The following is a 6,000-nucleotide window of genomic DNA, read 5'->3' as shown; positions in this document are numbered from 1 at the left end:
GGCCTCGGGAGATCGGCGCTCGGGAGGGCGGGGCTCAGGACATCGGGGGCGCGGCTCGGGAGATCCGTCCTTGGGAGATCGGCGCTCGGGAGGGCGGGCCTCGGGACATCGGGGGGCGGGGCTCGGGACATCAGGGGGCGGGGCTCGGGGACCCCCCCTCCTCCCCTCTACCCCTCCTCCCTCCCCCCCTACCCCTCCCCTCCTCCCCTCCCCCCCCTCTTCCCCCCTCCCCCCCAGTCGCTCTCTCTCTTCCCCCCAGTCGCGCTCTCTCTCTCTTCCAATAACAACATGCCCTCGAAAAAGCCTCGGCACCGCCGGGCACTCCAGCTAGTTGTTACTAATTTGGTTGGCCCAATCTATATGTAGATTAAAGTCACCCATGATGACTGCTGTGCCCTTATTGCACGCTTCTTTAATTTCCCTTTTAATGCCATCCCCAACCTCCGCCTTACTGTTTGGAGGTCTATATACCACTCCCACTAATGTTTTTTTCCCCTTAGTATTTCTCAATTCTACCCATACAGATTCCACATCATCAGAGCTAATATCCTTCATTACAATTGTATTAATCCCTTCTTTAACCAGTAATGCTACCCCACCTCCCTTTCCTTTTTGCCTATCTTTCCTGAATATCAAATACCCCTGGATGTTGAGTTCCCAGTCTTGGCCATCCTTGAGCCATGTTTCCGTAATCCCAACCAAATCTATTTGCGCAGCCAATTCATCCACCTTATTACAAATGCTCCTTGCATTAAGACACAAAGCCTTCAGGCTTGTTTTTTTAACGCTCTTAGACCTATTAGAATTATTATTTACTGTGGCCGCGTTTGATTTAAACCGTTGATTTCTCTGACTGCCACTTTTGTTTTTCTGCTTCCTATCTTTTGCTTTTATCCCTGTTTTCCTTTCCTCTCTCTCCTTGCTCAGGTTCCCAACCCCCTGCCATTTTAGTTTAAACCCCCCCGAACAGTGCTAGCAAACCTCCCCGCAAGGATATTTGTCCCGCTCTGGTTCAGGTGCAACCCGTCCGACTTGTACAAGTCCCACCTTCCCCAGAAGCAGGCCCAGTGCTCCAGGAAACTAAAGCCCTCCCTCCTGCACCAACTCTTTAGCCACGCATTCATCTGCTCTATCCTCCTATTCCTATACTCACTAGCACGTGGCACCGGGAGTAATCCAGAGATTACAACCTTTGAGGTCCTACTCTTTAATCTGCTACCTAGCTCCCTAAATTCTTGCTGCAGGACCTCATCCCTCTTCCTACCTATGTCGTTGGTCCCAATGTGAACCACGATCTCTGTTCCCGGTCACTTAGCCAATTTCATATTTATGCTGCAACTCTCCCTTTATTCCATGACCTTCAACTTTGCTGGCAAGCCTATTATGTGGCACTTTATCAAATGCTTTTTGGAAGTCCATGTACACCATATCAACTGCATTGCCCTCATCAACTTTCTCTGTTACCTCACAAAAGGCTGGAGTCAGAAGAATGAAGAGCTTGGGCAAGGAGGTGGGGTTGTAATGCTGGAGGAGGTTACAGAGAAAGGGAGGGCCATGAAGGACTTTAAACATAAGGATGAGAATTTTAAATTGGAGCTGTTGCTGACCTGCATTGGTTCCTGGTCCCCAAGTATAGGGGTGATGGGCGAGTGGAACTTGGTGCAGGATACAATACGAGTAGCAAAGTTTTGGATGAGCTGAAGTTTACGGCGGGTAGATGATGGGAGGCCAGCCAGAACATAGGCGTGGTCAAGTCTAGATGTGACAAAGGCACAGTTGAAGGTTTTAGCAGCAGATGGGCCGAAGCAGGGATGGAGACGTGCAACGTTAGAGGTGGAAGTAGGTAGTCTTTGTGATTGAAAGAATACAGAGTCAGAAGCTCAGTTCATGCTCAAATACGATGCCAAGGTTGCGAACAGCCCAGTTCAGCCTGAGACAATGATCGTGGAGAGGGATGGAATTGGTGGCGAGTGTACCATTTGTGGCAAGGGCTGAAGATGATAGCTTCAGTCTTCCCAATGTTTGACAGGAGGAAATTGTGCCTATCCAAGACTGGATATCAGATAAGCAGTCTGACAACACAGGCAATGGAGAGGGAGAGCTGGGTGCCATCAGCGTACATGTGGAACCTGACCCCATGTCTTCAGATGATGGTGGCAAGGGGCAGCATGTAGATGAGGAACAGGAGGGCGCGACGGACCAATCCTTGAGGGACTTAGAGACAATGGTGCAGGTGGGGGAACAGAAGCCCTTGCAGGAGATGTTTTGGCTTGGATCGGATAGCTTTGAATAGAACCAAGCGAGGGCAATTCCACTGAGCTAGACAACAGAGGAAAGCTGTTGGCCAGGATGGTGTGGTCGACTGTGTCAAAGGCTGCAGATAGGTAGAGGAAGACCAAGAGAGGTAATGTACCAAGGTCGCAGTCACAGAGCATGTAGTTTGTGACTTTGGCTAGGGCCATTCAATTTCTGTGGCAGGCAACAACAGTTGTTAATGGGATATCTGAGGTTTTCCAAATTCTAAAACTTTGAGATTAGTGAAATATTGTTTCATCTAGTTGGCAAAAAACAGTTACAAAAAGGACAAACTCAGGCTCATTAGAATACAAAAGCAAAATACTGTGGTTGCTGGAAATATGAAATAAAAACAGAAAATACTGGAAATACTAAAGGTCAGGCAGCACCTGTGGAGAAACAGAATTAACATTTCAGGTTGATGACCTTTTGTCAGTTCTGATAGATTCAACATTACTGTGATTTAAACAAATGCAATTTCTTCACACTATTGACCTAATGGCAACATTTATTACAGGCTGCAAGAAGAATGAGTGCTGGTAACAGACCGAGAACTTGGAATATGAACTGCACTCGTTTCTAGAACCTGGAATGCTTTGAAACAAATATTGATTGCTATTTTAACATTTCCCAGTGTTCATTTAAAATTGTGTGTTTTGGTATGGAAAATTCCATCCTCATGAGCTTTATTATCCAGTCACTAGCACCTTTCACTAACATGCTACTCCATGGCTGCAGAACTGGTCGGCCCTAGTTGAAATCTCGAATTCCAGTCTCGTTTCTGGGCTTCACTTTCCGTTTCCATTCACATTCATTTTGTTTAAATTGCACAGCTCAGAAAATGTAGATATATCCTTCCTTATCCTTTAAACAGATTTGAAAAGCTGGAGACAGTAATATATCTGAGAATTTATTACCATTTTGCCCTGCAGAACAATCCATCTTCTCAACTCCATGCTTAGCAACCAACGCTTGTGTGTGTACTCTGGCACCCAGAAAAGCAGATATAGGACATTGAACTATGGACTCCCACAGGGTTCTGTCCTGGCACCCATGTTATTCAATGTTTACACCAGTGACCTACCGGAAACATCCCGCAAGTTCGTATACACTGAGGACATTGCCTTGGCCATGCAAAACATGAATCTGTCCATCACTGAGGAGACCCTGACCAGTGATTTACAGAGAATGGAGGTCTACTTCTGCCGATGGTGACTTCGGCCAAAGCCGCAAAAGGCCATCACCTCGACATTCCACCCAAACACCCATCAAGCAAACCAAGCTTTGAAAGTCTCCTTTTGCAGCGCAGAGGTAAACCATGCTACCCCCACCCCATTTAGGAGTCACGCTTGATTGCACCCTGTCATATAGGCAGCATCTCCAGAACTTCGGGAATAAACTAAAGAGTAGGGTCAACTTGATCCACAAACTTGCCGGACTACATGGGGAGCAGACGCTCAAACCCTCCGTATGGCAGCACTCGCCCTGGTGCACTCTACAGCAGAGTACTGCTCTCCGGCATGGCAATCAAGACTGCATGTCAAATCCATTGTTGTCCAGCTGAATTCTGAGAATTATCACCGGTATGCTTTTATCGACACCAAAACCTTGGCTGCCCGTGCTTGCAAACATCGCACCACCACACCTACGCCGCGAATATGCAGTCTCCAGAGAACATAACCGCTACTCCAGCAAAGACATGCCGATCCTGCCAGACTTGAACAACCTAACATCAACCCGCCTCAATTCTAGGTGGCCATTTTGGTCCGTCGCCAAAGCCCTTCAGCAATCTCCCCTCAGCCTTGATGTCCGATGGCGAAATGCTTGGAAGAACTGTGACATATGGAATGGATTCCTTATAGGAGGACCCCACAGTACAATCTGAAGGATCAAAACTTCCTCGCAAAGAGTGGACAACCATCAACCACCTCAGAACTGGTCATAGTAGATGCTGCCACCTTCTCCATAAATGGAAGATTAAAGCATCTCCATCATGTGACTGTGGAGCTCCTGATCAGACCCTGGAGCACATCATTGAGCACTGCCCTCAGAGGAAATTCGCAGGCAGCCTACAAGATATCCACGCAGTTCAGAAATGGGGATGTTTGCTGATGACTGCACAGTGTTCAGCGCCATTCACAACTCCTCAGAGATAATGAAGCAGTCCATGCCCACGTGCAACAAGACCTGGACGACGTTCAGGCTTGGGCTGATAAGTGGCAGGTAACATTTGCGCCACCCAAGTGCCAGGCAATGACTATCTCCAACAAGTGAGAGTCTAACCACCGCCCCATGACATTCAATTGCATTACCATCGCTGAATTCCCCACCATCAACATCCTGGGGGGTCACCATTGCCCAGAAACTTAACTGGACCGGCGACAAATACTGTGGCAATAAGAGCAGGTCAGAGGCTAGGTATTCTGCAGCACCCCATACACCACCTTATTCACTCCCTCCACCACCGGCATACCGTGGCTGCAGTGTGTATCATCTACAAGATGCACTGCAGTGTGGTAAACCACTTTTATCGTTCACTATCGTTACACTATAGTTATCACTGTTATATCGTTACTCTATGGTTATCACTGTTCACACTGTTGTATCACTATACGAGGTCGCCTCTTGTCACGCTGTTATACCTGGGCTGACCACTGCTGACTCCGCCCATGGCTCCACCTACCTGCCCAGGTATAAAGGTGGTCGACTGGCTGGCATTCCTCCTTGTTGGATCCGATCACCCACGAGGGTGGGCTCTGTTATTTAGCCAATAAAAACCTATAGTTACTTTCTTAACTCGTCGCTTTTCATTTACAGACTCTCCTGGCTGTTGCGGGCGGGATCTTAGGAGATGTCTGGCATACATGGAATTTACCGGGCTCTGGTACTGTTGTTTCAGCAGGTTGATGGCGGCCTCGTATGTAGTAAGGTCCCGGATGAGTGCGAATACTTTAGGGCTCACTTGGGCGGTCAGAACTCTTAGCTTGGATCTCTGAGGCACGCCGGATTCTCCCAGGTAGGATTCGAAACAGCTCAGCCAGTGTTCGAAGTCGAGGGCTGAGTTTGCTGCCTGTGGGCTTAGATCCAGGTACGGTGGTCGGAGGGCTCGCAGCCAGGCCGGCTGCTGTGGCTGTTGTAGCTGGGCGTCTGGCTGGTCGTTTGGCTGGTCGTTTGGCTGCTCAAGTAACGACATTTTAAAATTTAGCCAATAAAATTGATATACCTATCAATTCATCCAATGAAAAGCGACGAGTTAAGAAAGTAACTATAGGTTTTTATTGGCTAAATAACAGAGCCCACCCTCGTGGGTGATCGGATCCAACAAGGAGGAATGCCAGCCAGTCGACCACCTTTATACCTGGGCAGGTAGGTGGAGCCATGGGCGGAGTCAGCAGTGGTCAGCCCAGGTATAACAGCGTGACAAGAGGCGACCTCGTATAGTGATACAACAGTGTGAACAGTGATAACAATACAACAGTGATAACTATACAACAGTGATAACTATAGTGTAACGATAAAAGTGGTTTACCACATTCACCCCTTGTTTAGATTTGAGTCCGGCGGGGTGAAGTGTACTACCAGTTCTGGTATGTCAGTCTGTCCGGAGGCCTCGTAAGCCTTTCTGATCGTCGCAGCGGCGGTGTTGCGTTATCCGGTGTTAATGCTGGTGTCTGCGTGGTCGGCGAAGGCTCATGGGGTTCCGGC

Source organism: Somniosus microcephalus, chromosome 1 (assembly GCF_052327205.1).
Source record: "Somniosus microcephalus isolate GS21.2 chromosome 1, FLI_Smic_1.0, whole genome shotgun sequence".
Lineage (NCBI taxonomy): Eukaryota > Metazoa > Chordata > Chondrichthyes > Squaliformes > Somniosidae > Somniosus > Somniosus microcephalus.
This window is presented reverse-complemented; position numbering follows the sequence as displayed.